The 18,012-nt window shown below is 41.7% G+C and overlaps 1 protein-coding gene across 2 annotated transcripts in view; it reads left to right on the top strand.

Moving 5' to 3' along the window:
- plxna4 (plexin A4) overlaps positions 1–18,012 on the top strand; it is a 384,761-nt gene that overhangs the window by 179,437 nt on the left and 187,312 nt on the right. The window lies entirely within an intron of this gene.

Here is an 18,012-nt window from a genome sequence, read left to right as displayed (position 1 = left end):
TGTGTGAATGAAACAAAACGCAACTCCAGGTATGTTTTTGATGAGGAAACAGCTTCATAACATCACTTAAATCTCACATGAGTCAATTTTACGTAAAGTTATACCTTTCGGACTGTTTCAAGATGTGTCAAACTCAAGGCCCACGAGCCAAATGTGGCCCTCCACATCATTTTCTGTGGCCCTCGACAGCGTAAATTAAAAGGCATGATGGTCTTAACATGTCATTTTATCAAGCGATACGCTTTACACAGCCATATTTTTACATCTATGCAAATGAGTATGAAATATTTGTAACTTGAATAAGCAATAAACACAAAAACAGTGAATTAAAAAGTTTAAAAAGTAGTTAGATTTATTTTACATCTGGCCCTTTGAGAGCAGCCATTTTGCTGATGTGGCCCTCGGTGAAAATGTGTTTGACACCCTTGTTCTATAGGGTTTACAAAATACTATACCTTATTTTGAGTAATCTACATTTTAATTTAAACTTGTACAGATATATTTACTCAAGTCTCATAAATTGTAGTATTTTTTTTAAAGTACTGGATTCTATTTGACTGAACTTGACTATTATTAGCCTATTACAACTTTATTCATAGACACACTACTTCAGGCATGTGGCTAGTTTTCTTAAAGCCACATCATGTAACTTTCTGATGGAGGTCTCCCATCTGCTTGTTTCCATGGCGATATCAATGCCTTGCCTGGACTTTTCCACAGTATTGCATTAAACCTGCTTGCTATTCAGCTATTAGAGGTGTTTTTATTCCTCGAAAATACTTCAATCCAGAAATCTGACGCGTAACTTGACCTGGTCTCCATAGCGATAGATACGTTAAATACCATACTGTGGAACATTCCAGACACTCGCACTCTTTTTTTTGTCCAAAATCAAACCCCTAAACAAGTCCACTGAACACAGGCTCCTGAAAACGTGCTCGAGTTTACGATGCTAACTACCGAACACTCCTCCGTAGACAACATCTCCATGGAGAAAAGTTACACAGCGCAACTTTAATGCACACCGAAGCAGTCACAATTCCACTTGCACTGAGTCTTTTTTATTTATTTACTTATTGCTCATGCCATTTCGCTTTGTTGGCATCAATTCAAACAGCCAAAAACTAAATAATCAGACCGTTAGCATGATACAACTGTTATGTTCTTTGACGTTATTCGCTTGAACAAAAGGAACAGGAAGAACATAAATGTGCACGTACATAAGTTATATATTTCACCTTGATTTGAACTACTGCGTGTTTCACTATATGCTCATTATGTATGGCCCGGGATACACTACAGAGAATTACATGTTTGGTAATTGCGTACAAGCCTCAGTGTTCATGCCTACGCACCATGCTAACAACATTAGCTATCATTTTATGCTCTTGCTGTCTGCTTATTGCATTAGTCCCTCAGTCTTTGTGATTAGATAACCAACCATCCCGAAACAATGCTCATTTATTTATGGGGCGAAGTTATTTGATTCCCGCTGCGAAGCCCCCGTTATTACCCACAATGCAGTGCTTTTGTGCCGTGGCATAATGCAGGGGCGTGAAGCTCTAATGCGTTCGCTTGATAAAGAAAAGGCTAATTTTAGAAGATGCTCCCGTGGAGGCAGAGAGAGGCCACGCAGAATGTGAAAGTGGTGCAGATGCAGGGAGGGGCGTCGTTTGGAGGCATTTGTGAGTGAAACATAAACAGATCAGAGTTGGGATTATAAACTGCGACAGGTGAAGCGTAGAACACGTCTTTAAACCTTCTGTCCCTAAAGATTATGCGTTAGAAGCGGATAAAATGGCCAATATGATCGACAAATGCATCGATATTTACACTTTTTAACATATCAACTGTCAGACTTATATCTCCAGCAGTGATTAATGTTTAGTTTGGTCCTAAATGTGCATAAATAATACTTGTTTAAAGCTTAATTTGGACAAAGATGGTACTGCAAAACAGGTCTCTTATCCAATTTGGAGTAAAACAAGGTCGAGTTGAGTTTATCAGACATTGGTTTATCTGGATTCTAAACAATCAGCCATGAAAGAAACATATCGATATTGGTAAATTGTATTGGCTTGATCGACTGGGAGGATTCACAACAGTACAGCTGCTTTGGTGAAGTAAAATTAGTAAAGTCCTGTACGTAAGAATACATTTTAGGTATTTGTTCTTTGCTTATATACATTTTTAAGTGGATAGTTTTTACTTTTACTTCGCTACATTCGAGAGCAGATATCTGTACTTTCTACGTCACTACATTTTTTAACTGGACTGCAAAGTAAGAGTATTTCTTTATTATTGTAGTATTGAGACTTGCTGAAAAAGTTGAGGGTTTATTTTTAACATGTTCATAGTTTGAGCAAAACAAAAATACACAAATAATAACAGCTCAAAATTCAGCACGTATCTTTATCAAATTTACCATATTTGAAGCTTTAATAGATCTCAAAATCTCCACGAAATACTTTTACTTTTTACTCTTTAAGTACATTTTTAAACAGTTACTTTAATACATTTACATAAGTAGATTTTTCATGTGATACTTTTACATTTACTTGCGTATTTTTTGCTCCAGTATCTGCACTTTTACTCAATTTTCTCGAGTAAAAGTGCAGATAATTAAAAAAAACAACTAAAAACTTTAACTTTTCTATCTCCATGGAGACAAGCAGGCCAAGTCACATATCAAATCTGTGGAGAAGCAAGCCACACAGCACAAATGAGACTGGAGACAAGCAGAAAAGTTACATAGTGCTCCTTTAGAAGTAGTAAAGTTGAAGTGTATGTTGATCACAGTGGTTTAAATAGCCCAGTCCTTTGCATTTATTTTACTCTCTTTGTTTACAGCTCAGTGTGACAGTTTGTTTCTATCTCTGTTGGAGTAATTTCCTGTTTGATCGCAGTTTGTGAACCAACTCTCACTGCAGGGCTGTAACACGACGCTATCCCTCCTCTCCTCTCTCCTCTTCAATCTTCTGTCTTTTCATTTTGCCCTTTCCTCTCTCTCTCCTTGTCTCCTCCTCCTCTCCGGCCCGTGCGACGTTTTCTGCCATGTAATTTTTCACTTGAGTGGAATAACAGGTATAATAGAGGGATGGTGCCAGTCTGTTTAATAAAGGGATAAAAGCAACGGCCCCGATGAGGAAGTGGAAAGGGCCCCCTAGAGGCCTGAGACTGGAGTGTGCGCGTTCTCTGCAGTTATATGTACACAATAACATAACCTCCACTTCACACAGGCTTATCTCATAGGAATTGGCTGTGAGGCTCTTCCCTATTTAATTAGAAACTTGGAGAGGCAGCTCATAAATCACTAAATCGCCAATGAACGCGACCGGCGCACACATCTGCACATGTCCGAAGGTGGCCATTGGTAATTCATGAATTCACGAGAATGTGAGGTGTGCTGCTTCGGTCAGTGATCCATAGAGTTAATATGTTTTTGTGAGCAGCACAGGTCTTTTCCTGCTCAGACCAAAGCACCAAATGAATCCTGTATAATGACCACCTGGAGAATAACTGCAAAGCTGCGCACTTCATCGGCCTCACCTTTTAAAGAAGCCTTAGAGTACTTATAAAGTGAGAGAGGGAAAGGTCATGCTGAGGGTGTGAGCGCAGTACTGCAGAGTACTGGAGTGCACTGCAGAGTACTGAAGGGCACTGCAGAGTACTGAAGTGTACTGCAGTGTAGTGTAGTGTGCTGCAGAGTACTGAAGTGTACTGCAGTGTAGTGTAGTGTACTGCAGAGTACTGAAGGGCACTGCAGAGTACTGAAGTGCACTGCAGTGTAGTGTAGTGTACTGCAGAGTACTGTTGTGTGCTCAAGTGTAGTGTAGTGCAGAGTACTGCAGTGTGCTGCAGAGTACTGTAGTGCACTGCAGTGCAGTGTAGTGTACTGTAATACAGTGCAGTGTAGTGTACTGCAGTGTAGTATAGTGTATTGTAGTGCAGTATAGTGTAGTGTACTGTAGCACAGTGTAGTGTACTGTAGTGTACTGTAGTGTAGTAGTGTGTAGTGCAGTGTAGTGTAGTAGGGTGTAGTGTAGTGTAGTGTAGTGTAGTAGTGTAGTGTAGTGTAGTAGTGTGTAGTGTAGTAGGGTGTAGTGTAGTGTAGTGTAGTGTAGTGTAGTGTAGTAGTGTGTAGTGTAGTAGGGTGTAGTGTAGTGTAGTGTAGTGTAGTGTAGTAGTGTGTAGTGTGTAGTGTAGTAGTGTGTAGTGTAGTAGGGTGTAGTGTAGTGTAGTGTAGTGTAGTAGTGTGTAGTGTAGTAGGGTGTAGTGTAGTGTAGTGTAGTGTAGTTTAGTAGTGTGTAGTGTAGTGTAGTGTAGTGTAGTGTAGTAGTGTGTAGTGTGTAGTGTAGTAGTGTGTAGTGTAGTAGGGTGTAGTGTAGTGTAGTGTAGTGTAGTAGTGTGTAGTGTAGTAGGGTGTAGTGTAGTGTAGTGCAGTGCGGTGCGGTGCGGTGCGGTGCGGTGCGGTGCAGTGTAGTAGGGTGTAGTGTAGTGTAGTGTAGTGTAGTAGGGTGTAGTGTAGTAGGGTGTAGTGTGCTTGAGTCTCCAGAGCTCCTTTGATGGCAGTTTGTGGTAACAGGATCCAGGGGGATGTGCTCTCAGTCTGGCTCCCTGCTCCCATCTATTATTCACTCACCTGCACAGACAGACACACGCACACACACACACCCACCCCCACGCACGCACACACACACACACACACCCCCGCACACACACATACAACTCCAAAGTACTCCTGTGTCTGACTCCTGACTGACTCTTTATGAGGCCATGGATTTTTCTTCTACAGATTTGTCCCTTGGTTTGACTTTTATTTACTTAATGTGCGACATAAAGAATGAAAAAAGCCGAATTGTTCCCGTGCATTTTCAGAAGTGCGTTTCCCTGTTGCTTGTGTGCGGGCTCGGCGTACACACTCCGTAGCCCTGAGCTCTCTGTGATTACTGTACAGTTTGTGTTTGTGGGGCTGAAGTTGCCCTAGTAACTCTCTCTGAAACTCTCCATAGCCTGGGTCTGTGCTGCTGCTGGTCCTGATTCGACACAATGGGCAGATTTGGAGCTCACGCTGCTGCAGGACGGAGTGGACTTCATTAAACGCGCCCAGAGACTTTAAGCGTCACACTGAGGCCTCTAGTCACTAAACATAAGTGATGCATAATGCTTTGTAGCGCCACCACCAGGCTGCAGCTCTAAGTACGCAGGTGGTGAGGCGCATTTAAACGACTCCGTGGGGGTTCTTAAGGCCCGGCCGCAGCAAAAGGTGCGAATCGGCGGCTCTTATCTCCGCAGTGGGTGAATAATTGGCTTGAGACAGAAAGAGGCTTTATGTTTAACGCGAGCAGGGTCAGATATTTGTCTGTCCTAATTGAGGTGTGTCGGAGGATCTACCTGTCGCCTCTGACCTCCCGCGGTGGCGCTAATGAGCCTGTGACGGAGGAGCAGCAGAGAACACAGACGCATGAGGGAGACAGACTTCCCGTGACATGGAGCTGATGAGGGGCAGATGAAAACTGAGAGGACAAACTCAGAACTATCAAATCTGTCACTTTGAGGAGACCAGGCTGCAGGGAGACTTGAGAAGGAGCCATTTGTAGAACTTTTCACTGATCTTAACCATAGACTACATAAAGAAGTGGACTAAGAGAGTGTGATGTCAAACCTGCTGGCTTAAATAGAAGCATCTTTGTTATTGTGACTGTTTTTATTGCACTGAAATACACAGAAAAACATGCTCAAAACCACTGTATTTGGCACAAAACGTATCTATGTCCATGGAGAATGTTCCGTAGTTTTGGTTTAACTTTGTGTTTCCGTGGAGTCATGCAGTTGACTTTCCCCCTCCTGACAGTTCGACATTATACGAGTAGAAAGTAGTAAACTTAAACAGAAATGAGAAGTAAGATGGTGGACTTCGTAGTTATAGTAGTAGTAGAAGTACGAAGACAACAAGCTCTAGTCGCTTTACTTTTTTTTGTCAACAACGTGAAGATCCAATTATATGAGCAAGAGGGGCAGAGGCAGATAGTACCCCCCACAAGGACACAGCTCTGGGGCAGTGCTCCAGAGGAGGAGATGATGGTGGGGAGACCTGTCAGTCACCCTTTAAGACCACGAGGGAGCGAGGAGAGGGGGAGGGGAGGAGAGGGGGAGGAGAGGAGAGGGGAGACGAGAGAGGAGACAGGCAAAGAGGAAAGAGGAAATGAGGTGAGAAGAGATGAGGAGAGAGGAAAGAGGAGATGAAAGGAGAGGAGAGGAGAAAAGAGGAGACGGGGCACAAGCAGACTTCAAGACTTCATCATCCCTCACAGCAGTTTTTCTGCTCTTTCTCTCTGTTTTTATATTTCTTTCTCTTTTCTTTCTCGCTCTCTTTTCTCTCCTTCATTTGCCCTCTTCTCTTTCTCTCTCTCTCCCCCTCTCTTTCTCTCCTCCTTTCCATCGCGCTCTCCCTTCTCTGCTCTCCTTCCATCCATTTCACCTCCTCTCTTTGCTCTCTCTCCGTCTCTTTCTCTACCCCCTCTTCCCTTTTCTTTCTGTCTTTCCTTCCTCCATTCTCTCTCTCCCTCTCAACCCCCCCTCTTTCTCTCCCTCTTCTTCCATCACCTTGTACTTTTCCTACACACTTACTTACTTACTTCTATCTCTACTCTCTGTCCCTACTTCTGTACGTCCTCTCCCTATTTATCTCCCTTTCCTTCTCTCTCTCCCTCTTCTTTCCTCACCCCCTCCCCCTTTCTCTCCTTCTCCCCTTCACCACCTCCTCCTTTCTCCCTCTCTCTTTCTCCCAGCAGGCGTAGAAGGTTAGATTAGTAGGCCACACAGAGCTCCGGGCACAGTTCTACCTTTAATGTCACGGTGGTCACTCAGCGATCCGGGAATCCGCCCACAGCGCCGTTCTCCGGTGTCAGAGCCAAGGTGCTGCTGATGGGTACTCCTGTTGGGTACTCCTGATGGGTACTCCTGATGGGTGCTCCTCATAGGTGCTCGAACAACTACATCATGAAGATTTTACTAAAGTCTCAAGTGAACTGCAACTTGTTTTTACACTTAAATACTTCAAATACATCACTATTTTCGTCAGTCTGATCTCTGTATTTACGTTGCTCATTACATCATGTGGTATTTACTAGTCCACGTTATACTTAAAGACGAGACACCCGATTTTTACCGTTTTAATCATGTGAAAAACAACGCAATTAGTTCATTTCAAGCAGTTTGCAGAAGTCAAAACTTTCCCAACTCAATCCTCACATCCTAATTATTCACCAAGATGAGTTTAAAAGTGTTTTTCCCTACTGTCAGATACCTTAGCGGAGTTTTGCTGTCACGATAAATGTTCACGGTCATGTTTTATATAGCGCTTTTACACTTTCAAGGCACTCAAAGCGCTTGGAGGTGGGTTAAGTGTTTTGCCCAAGGACACAACAACAAGATTCATGTGTGGGAGCGTTAATGTTTATGTCGAGAGTGGGATTCTAACCTTCAATTGTTAGAACTGAGCTATTGTCGCCCCTTGGTAATGCTAACAAACATGCTAACAGAGGACTAGCATTACTTCCTGGTTCGTTTTTTAGTTCCTTTTACAATATATCTGCACAAATATTATTAAAATGACGATTAAATGCACTTGATTGTATTGGGAATTAGCCAGATCAAGAAAAAACTCACGGAAATGACCAGGAATCTAACCCACAACCTATGTACCCCCTCATTTACATGATATATGCAACTGTATTTATGTCCCTACGAGTTGCGATTCTCAACATCTTAATCCAAATGTTATTTAAACAACCTTGCCAAGAGGCTCAAACACAGCACATAACAGAGAATTAACATAGATAAACAAACCGACGCACCAGGACGACCACCAGAGGTCACACTCCTTCATAGCGGTGACATTGCTGGGACGCTTTCCGCTGTGGTTAACGCGTCGCTAACAACGGTACGTCTCTGATTCTTTGCCCTCGGAGCTCCTAAAGTCCACTGTGAGCCATCGGGGAAAGACATTCATTAAAGCCCCGCTGTGGAGAAGATACGGCTCTACATAAAACAAGGAAGTAAACCCGGGCGGAGTCGAGAGAAAGACGACCAGCAGGGGGCGAGCTAAATGCTGCTAATGAACCAAATCTGGGTCCTGCTTCCCTGTGTAATTGGGCTAACTGTTGCCCTTGAATAAAAATGTGATACTTTACAAATTAATATTCAGAAAAAACTAGTTTCGGGTTTGTATTTGTTGAGCGTATCCATTACAGATCGACCGATATAGGTTTATTCGTGGCCAATACTTTTTTTTAACCCTTTTTTACTTGTATGAAAGTGTTAATATAAACTTTTGTGTGTTTTTTAGACGGCAGATCGACCAGAACAAAATATCAGCCTGTACTGGTGTTTTAAGGCCAATAGATGATACACAAAATATGAAAATGTATAGACTTAGATGTATAGACTAGTCTTAATTGCCTAATAATTGAGGAACAAAGTTGCTATTGTCTTATACAGTGATTAATATAATGCACAGTTACCTTTTATATTGAAAGGTTAAAGTGCATTAAGGCCTGACCGTTTGTCCTCTGTTTCCAAAGGTTGATGGTTCAGTCCTGTTCTCGACGTAACAAAAAGACGTCATTGGTTGAGCGGTCAGATCCACTGGCCCACAGGTTGGCGGTGCGATTCCAGCTTCCACAGATGAATGATGTTGTTGTGTCCTTGGGCGAGACACTTAACCCACCTCGCCCCCAGTGTCTGCGTTCACTGGTTTCTTGATGTGAAGTGTCTTTGAGAGTCTTGAAGGTGGAAAAGCGCTATATAAAAATGCGATCATGACCATTACCATTAAGTGTGTGTTCACATCTTGGTTTGGTCTCGGTTTGGTCTCGGTTTGGTCTTGGTTTTAGCCCAGTTTAGTCCTGGTGTAGACTGGGTTTGCTCCTGTTCTAGTACTGGTTTAGACCTGATTTAGTCCAGGTTAATCCCAATTTTGATGTGATGTGTTTGTTTATTTGTAGATACCAGAAGGCTCAAATAATGCTGGTGATATGAGAAAAAAATAAAATAAAAATAAATAAATACATAAGAAAATAAATAAATAAATAAATAAATAAATAAATAAATAAATAAATAAATAAATAAATAAATAAATAAATAAATAATAATAATAATAATAATAATAATAATAATAATAATAATAATAATGTTTTTCTTTCAATTAAAATGACACAAACTGAAGCTTAACTTTTACAAATGACTGAAATTCGAATTAGATTAATTGCACAGCCCTAACTCCGAACATTAGCATGCCAAAATCACAGTTTAATAATCTGGTAACTTTTATATTCACACCTGCACCTGTTTTTAATGCTTTATATCACATGTGTCAAACTCAAGGCCCGTGGGCCAAATGCGGCCCGCCACATCATTTTATGTGGCCCGCGACAAAGGAAATTAAAAGGTATGACTGTCTTAAAATGTCAGTTTATCATTAGATACAGAGTTAAACAGCCATTTTTTCATCTCTGTGCAAATCCATATGCAATATTTGAAACTTGAAGAAGCAATAAATATAGAAACGGTTAAGTAACAAGATTTAAAAAAAAAAACAAAAAAAAACATGGTTACGTTTAGTCACATTTATCTTACAGTCAGTTCCATCTGGCCCTTTGAGAACAACCATTTTGTTGATGTGGCCCTTTGTAAAAATGAGTTTGACACCCCTGCTTTATATGGACTTACTTATTTCTTCTGTTTGTCTTTTCGTTTGTATTGCATTTTGAACAGAACACCCATGATAAACACAGTCTAAGTTCTCTCTCCATGTAAAAATATGAACTCTATTTAACCCACAGGATCCTTCTTTGGACTTGTTTTAGCTGATGAAATACCACATTTCTCATTTTATTTGTCAGTAACATTACACAGTACGTCCATCCATTCACCAGCCTGTATAGCGTGCTAGCGTTCTGGCTAATACCCTCAGATTAGCGTCAAATTGTTCCCGCCCACTAGCCTTGTGCCAGTCCATTTTGTCTGGAGATAGTGAATGGGATTCGTTGGGCCGTTGATTGACATTGAGAAATAGATTGAGTCTGCCTTCTGTGTCTTCCTGTCTTTACTCCAGCTCACCTCCTCTATTTTATCGCTTTTCCATACGTTTCAACGCGCCGGACAGTTCTGAGCAATCGGACAGGCGCTATTGTGTGGATGACAGTATGAATGGGCGGCGTGGACAGACACATTGCTATTATGTTGTGATGAAGAAAGTGTGTTTTGGACTCTCGCTAACTGGGTGTTGCTCTTAGCTGTGGCTGCTAGCGTAGCTTTGTTTGAAGGTGACGTGGGGTAAGGCTAAGGTTTGCAGGTGAGGTCAAAGGTTGGCAGAAAAGCTAATGGTGTGTGGTCGTGCCTTGATATTGAAGTAAATGATTTAAAATAAAAGTAAAAATAATAAAATAAAATAAATAAATAAATAATAATAAAGATAAATAAAAAATAAATAAATAAAAATAAACAAATAAATATAAATACATATATAAATACAAAAATTAAATAAAAAATAAAAAACATAAAATAAAATAAAAAAGATAAATAAAAAATAAATAAATAAAAATAAACAAATACATATAAATACATAAATAAATAAAAAAATACAAAAATTTTATAAAAACATAAAATAAAATAAATAAATAATAAAAAAGATAAATAATACAAAAAAATAAATAAATAATGAATAATGAATTCAATAATAAAATAAAATAAATAACAAAAATAATAGTAATAATAATAAATACATAAATAAATGCAAATACTTTTTTCTCACATACCAGGTAAAAGCATTTGTCAATCCACTCCTATCCACAAAGATCCACTGTGTAACTTTTCTGGTTGTTGGGTGGGAGGCTGTTACCTGCCTAGCTCCATGGAGACGTTATTGCTTTGCCTGGAATGTTCCACATTATGGCATTCTAAGTGACAGTAGCTCAGTTGGTAGAGTGTTTGTCCACTGATCTGCAGCTTGGCGGTTTGAATCCCGTTGTGTCCTTGGGCAAGACACTTAACCCACCTCGCCCTCAGTGTCTGTGTACACTGGTGTATGAATGTGTGTGTGAATGAGTGAGTGGGTCCGTGATGTAAAGTGCTGTGTAAAAATGTGACTGTCGACCTTTTACCATTTACTTTTATTACATTACAGGTGTTTTTATTGCTCAAAAATACCTTGGAAAACATGCATTCTTATTTAATTAGGCATTTATTTACGTAGCTTCAACAAAAATATGCTGGAATTAGCTTCGTCTGGTGTCCAAAGGCAGGTAAAAACATAACATTTTTAATTCCACAACAGCGTACACTTGACATAACGAGGCATTAAACAGTAGATCTAACAGACACATAACACAGAGATGACAGAGACTATTTACAATCAAAACTGAAGTTAGAAGTTTAAAGTGGCCTAGTAAAAGCGTGAGATCATCCACGGGTGTGTGATTGGTTCATTTCCTGTAGGTTGAGTAGTTGCCCCGGTTTCTGATGTGCTCTGGCAGCGTTTTCCTTCATTCTGTGCCTCCCATTTGGCTGAATTTTTTGTAAATAGTCACATTTTTATTTAGCGTTTTCCCACATTCAAGTCCCTCAAAACGCTTTACATCAAGAAACTACTCACATGTTCATACACCAGTGTACGCAGACGCTGGGGGAGCTGGAGTAGGACCACCAACCTGTGAACATTGTACATTTACTCGTCGCTCTCTTTACTCTCGTTGTTCTCTTTACTCTGCTGTTGTAGATACAGAACAGTGTATTCGTTGGTCTGGCTTTAGGCCGTTTGAGTTTGGATGACAGTGTGTTGTTTCACCTACTCACCTCTCTGGCCCTGTCTCAATGTCTCTCCCTCTCTCCCTGTCTCTGTCTCTCTGTGTGCTCTCCCTGTCTCTCTGTCTCTCTCTCCATGTCTCCCTCTCTCTCTGTCTCCATGTCTCTCTGTGTGCTCTCCTTTTCTCCATGTCTCCCTCTCGCTCTGTCTGTCTGTTTCTCTGTCTCTTTGTCTCTCTGTCTCTCTCTCTCTGTGTGCTCTCTCTGCTCTGTATCTCTGTCTCCCTGTCTCTCTGTGTGCTCTCTCTCTCTGTCTCCCTCTCTCCTTGTCTTCCTGTCTCTGTCTCCCTGTCCTGTCCCTCTCTCCGTGTGCTCTCTCTCTCCCTGTGCTCTCTCTGTCTCTCTGTCCTGTCCCTCTCTCCCTGTGCTCTCTCTGTCTCCTCCTCTCTGTCCTGTCCCTCTCCGTGTGCTCTCTCTCTCTCTGTCTCCCTGTCCCTGTCCTGTCCCTCTCTCCCTGTGCTCTCTCTGTCTCCTCCTCTCTGTCCTGTCCCTCTCTCTGTGCTCTCTCTGCTCTGTCTCCCTGTCCCTGTCCCTCTCCCTGTGCTCTCTCTGCTCTGTATCTCTGTCTCTCTGTCTCTGTGTGTGCTCTGTCTCCCTCTCTCCCTGTCTCCCTGTCTCCCTGTCCTGTCCCTCTCTCCGTGTGCTCTCTCTGTCTCCCCCTCTCTGTCCTGTCCCTCTCCCTGTGCTCTCTCTGTCTCTGTGTGTGCTCTGTCTCCCTCTCTCCCTGTCTCCCTGTCTCTCTGTCCTGTCCCTCTCTCCCTGTGCTCTCTCCCCCTCTCTGTCCCTGTCCCTCTCCCTGTGCTCTCTCCCCCTCTCTGTCCTGTCCCTCTCCCTGTGCTCTCTCCCTCTCTCTGTCCTGTCCCTCTCTCCATGTGCTCTCTCTGTCTCTCTGTCCTGTCCCTCTCTCCCTGTGCTCTCTCTGTCTCTCTGTCCTGTCCCTCTCTCCCTGTGCTCTCTCTGTCTCCCTCTCTCTGTCCTGTCCCTCTCCCTGTGCTCTCTCCCCCTCTCTGTCCTGTCCCTCTCCCTGTGCTCTCTCCCCCTCTCTGTCCTGTCCCTCTCCCTGTGCTCTCTCTGTCTCTCTGTCCCTGTCCCTCTCCCTGTGCTCTCTCTGCTCTGTTCTCTTGGCTCTGTCCTCTGCTCTGGTCATGGTTTGTGTTCCAGCCCTATGTTGGACAGACTGCAGCTCTGTGTGAGGCTCCGGCTGCTGCCACCTAAACCGAACGGGATAAACACAAATTACATGGATTGGCCCCTAGAGAAAACCACCACTACAAACACGACCAAGACTATTACCACAATTTATATTACTACTACTACTACTACTGCCACTATTACTAGTACTATTTCCCCACAAAAGGCATAACTTCTCCTCTTTCAGCCCCATACATCTCCACCCACATATCATCCACTCCTCTCTTACAGCTTAATCTGGATGTTTTCACTTCATAGTAAAAAAATATTTTCCAATACAGAAACACAAAACAGAACATAAACTTTGCCATTTCCCATATAAACGTGTTACTATTGGCAACTTTAAGTGTGAATAATGGACCTGAACCTGAGTAGTTTCCATACAACCGCGCATCACTTTACACATACGACCCAAAATCAATAGGAGCAGATGTAGCGGCTGTAGGCGCCATTTTCCAGGGCAATTTGATCGTCTCCTTTGGGCCAATATGAACCTGTCGGGCTGATATACACCAATACAAAATAAACAATATACAGAGGTGTTTTTATTCATTTATCATGCAGTTCGTACAGTGCTTCACCTGTAAATATGAAACACCTACTTTACGTCTATTGCGTAACTTTGCTTTCGTCCTTTTTCTATGAAGCCGCCGTGTTTGTTTTGACGTGATGCAGTTGACGCATTTCTCTGATCCAGACTGAATCACAAAAAGCAGTGTGGTTGACCAGGCTACAAAACAACAAAGTGTCGCTTCTGTATTCATGTTGTGGTTTTAGGTCACAGTGAAAACAAAACCGCATTTTGAGTTGAATTTTTGCATAAAATTGGTGTTGTACTTGTACTTTAGACCTCTACAAACATGTTCTGAAACACGTGGGATTTTTAGATTAGTTTATTAGTTCACTACCACCACCACTACTACTACTACTACTTCTACTACTACCACATATTAATGGTTAACTAAAAGTACTAGGCATACTAAGTAGTTCATTGGCTGTTTGCACTGTTAGTTTCACTACTTACTGTCCAATTGTATCTCTGACGTTTTTGCTGAGTCACGCTAAAATGCCTTAACATTTAAAGCTAAAACCATGGACGCTTTTGTGTTTTGTGTCTGAATGCTAACACTAACGCTAACGCTAATTTTGAGGCAAATGATGAATCTATGCATAAAAACAATGGGGTAGTCCTTGCATTAATCAGTCTTCATTTTAATAGGTTGTTTATTTTATATTTTAGGCATTTAATAAAAGTTAGCATTAGCTTTGAGACACAATGAGCTAGCTAGCATGCTTCTGCGTACATAGCCTATTAGATTTTAGATGTTTATTAGATCTTAGATGTTTTGTTTTTATTCAGTATGATTATAATTAACAACAGTTCTGCTTTTGTATTCGTTTATCAGTTCATATTTTGATCTTCTCTCAGAGTTAATGTTCCTAGAGTCGGGGGCATCGGCCTGGGGAAGGGTAGAGGGCGCTGTTTACCCAGACCCCGGTGCAGGGAGGGGCCCTTCACAAAGTCTGCAATGGGAATTTTTCATTAGCCAACATGTAGTGCGGGCCCCCCTAGATGATTTGTACCCAGGGCCTAGAATTTGCTGCTTACGCCCCTGTGCACCACTTTTTAAACGTACTACAAATCGAAGCGCAATTTGAATTTTTCACCCCAAAATTGTGCGTCTGTGTTTGTGTTGCTGTCACTGTTCCCCTGCTCTGTTTAAGTGAGTATCGGCGTGTTATACTGCGGTCTGGCCACACAGAAAGCCGCCCGGGTTTGTGTGTAATCGACGCCGCGCGGAAGACACAGTAGACCCCAGGCTCGGGCGCAGCCAGAGGAGATGCTGTAGTTTCCGTTCTGCGGCGCACAGAGCCAGTTAAGAGGTTTCGCCTGTGGTTTTCACACCGGATTGGCTTCCCTTTCACTATCACACCTTCTGCTAGCTGTTAGCCTCATGGCGCGAGGGAGCGAGCGCGAGCGAAGGACAGAGGGAGAGGGAGAGATTGTCACTTCATTTTTCATTAACAAAAAGAGGAGAAATTGTGTGCTGTAGTTGTAAAATTTTGGAAGAGTTTTAGAACAATTTGAAGGTCAGGTATTTATCACATATTCAACAACTTCTGAAAGAAATTATAATTATATTTGGGGCTGATTTAGGCAGCGAATAAAGAGGTGAAATGCACGAATATTAATTAGCGATGCACCGATCTGATACTGAAAACACTGCTGGATCAGATATCGGCTTCTAAATATCGGTTCAAATATTCTGGACAGGCCTAAAAGTTCATGTAATAAGACTGTTTACTTGTAGTACTTGTTGGATCAGTTTTGTCTTGTTTTGTTTTTGTATAAAGAAAATAAATGCTGTTTTCCAGTTTCTGCTCTGGTATCAGTTGGACCTATTCAAATATAATCTAAAATCCACGTCATAATTGTATTTCTGGTTCGCTCAAACTGAATTTTGCTTTGAAATAATGAACTGCGAATACTTCAATCACGTTTATTTCTATGTATTTCACTGCTGTTGTCTATAAAACTCCCCTTTTTCTCCACTTGAATGTAATTAGTGCTGCTGTAGTTCTGCATCCTCACCACTAGAGGGATTGTTTTAGAGGAGTGGTGGTGTGTTTGGATGTGCGCCCCCCTCTTCCTCCTCTTCTTCCTCTTCCTCTTCCTCTCTCTCTCTGCCCACACTTTGAGGGCTGTGTATGTGCTGTGTTATGTTTCAAAGTGCAGCCTCTATCTCTCTGGAGTATCTCTAATTATAATGTGAGCAGCAGACGCCCTATGGGAGACTCACAGGAACACACCAAATGTTACAGTTTATTCAGGCTACTACTAGTACTACTGCTACTGCTACTGCTACTGCTACTGCTACTGCTACTGCTACTGCTACTGCTACTACTGCTACTGCTACTGCTACTGCTACTGCTACTACTAGTACTACTGCTACTGCTACTGCTACTACTGCTACTGCTACTGCTACTACTAGTACTACTGCTACTGCTACTACTGCTACTGCTACTGCTACTGCTACTGCTACTACTAGTACTACTGCTACTGCTACTACTACTACTAGTACTACTGCTACTGCTACTACTACTGCTACTACTAGTACTACTGCTACTGCTACTACTACTGCTACTACTAGTACTACTGCTACTGCTACTACTACTACTAGTACTACTGCTACTGCTACTACTACTGCTACTACTAGTACTACTGCTACTGCTACTACTACTGCTACTACTAGTACTACTGCTACTGCTACTACTACTACTAGTACTACTGCTACTGTTACTACTACTGCTACTACTGCTACTGCTACTAGTACTACTGCTACTGCTACTGCTACTGCTACTGCTACTGCTACTACTGCTACTACTGCTACTGCTACTACTAGTACTGCTACTGCTACTACTGCTACTACTACTACTACTACTACTACTACTACTACTACTACTACAGCAGCTACTACTTCTACTGCTACTACTGCTACTGCTACTACTACTGCTACTACTACTGCTACTACTGCTACTGCTACTACTGCTACTACTACTGCTACTACTGCTACTACTACTACTACTACTAGTAGTACTACTGCTACTACTCCTACTACTGCTACTGCTTCTACTACTACTACTACTACAGCTACTAGTGCTACTGCTACTACTAGTACTACTGCTACTGCGGTTACTGCTGCTACTGCTACTACTACTACTGTTACTACTACTTCTACTACTGCTACTGTTGTTAATGCTACTACCACTGTTGCTACTACTACTACTGCTGCTGCTACTATTGCTATTACTACTACTACTTCTGCTACTACTACTACAGCAACTGCCGTTACTGCTACTACTACTACAGCTACTACTGCTACTACTACTACTGTTCTTACTGCTACTACTCCTATTACCTTCCAGTATTCTCTCTGCTCTTCCTGTTTTACTTCTGTCTGTGTATTATCTGTATTTTCTTCTATGATTCTTCAAATGATCTGTCTCATTCACAAAAACAACGCCATTTTTCATTGTGTTGAAAAAACGCTGGATACATTTAATGCCGTACTGCGGATCACCCCAGACAAAGCAGTAACATCTCTATGGAGACAATATACAGTACTTCAGTGTGTAGCTTTTCTGGTAAACAATTGTACCTCGTGGTTGTTTCTATTTGCGGAGTGCTGAGGCGCCGCATTCACCTTCCACCCGCAGTAGAGCGACGGGCGTCTGCAGTGGAGTCGTGTCTATTATGTAGCGCTAATGTGATAGCAGAGATTAGCATTGTAATCCATTTAGCATAGATCAGCTAATCCACTTTATTACTGTTGAAAAGAATCAGATAATATTGGCTAGAACCACAGTCGCTGCTTTAATGATTTGAAGATGAGGAAAAATTACTTCCTGAGATATTTATAATTGTACTTTCTGGTAATAATAAAAGGATTAGAGGTTAGTGTTGTGATCTGTGTACATCTACGTTCTTTAGCTTTGACTAGTTCCTTTAGCGTGAACAGTTTTTCAAAAGAGCCGAATCTTTTGCTTTCTAATTTGTCTGCGTTTTTACATTGATTAACACTGAACCAACACAAAAATCAGCGCAGAAGCAGAGCAGTAAACACGAGATTTGAGCGCAGAAAACATATTTGACGTCATAATAACAGTTAGTTTAAAAGTTATTATTATTGTAGCGCAATGTTTTATTTCGTTTCTGCGCCATTTCAAAAAGTAAATACACTCCCGCGCTCAGTTTGAATTGTTTTAAGCCTTGGTTGTGTCTCTCTGTGATTAGTTTGTAGATAAAATGAGTTCTTAAATTGGGTTCTGTCAGATAAATGAATAGGAAAAGAGCCAAAAGATCCGGATCCCGTAAAAGAGCCGGAAGTCCCGTCATTGACTTAGACCAGGGGTGTCCAAACTTTTTTCACTGAGGACCACATTCTGAAACAGTGT

This window comes from Periophthalmus magnuspinnatus, chromosome 12, assembly GCF_009829125.3.
Source record: "Periophthalmus magnuspinnatus isolate fPerMag1 chromosome 12, fPerMag1.2.pri, whole genome shotgun sequence".
In the NCBI taxonomy this organism is placed as follows: Eukaryota; Metazoa; Chordata; class Actinopteri; order Gobiiformes; family Gobiidae; genus Periophthalmus; species Periophthalmus magnuspinnatus.
Note: the sequence above shows the minus strand (reverse complement) of the source record. Positions and strands in the feature narration are given on the sequence as shown.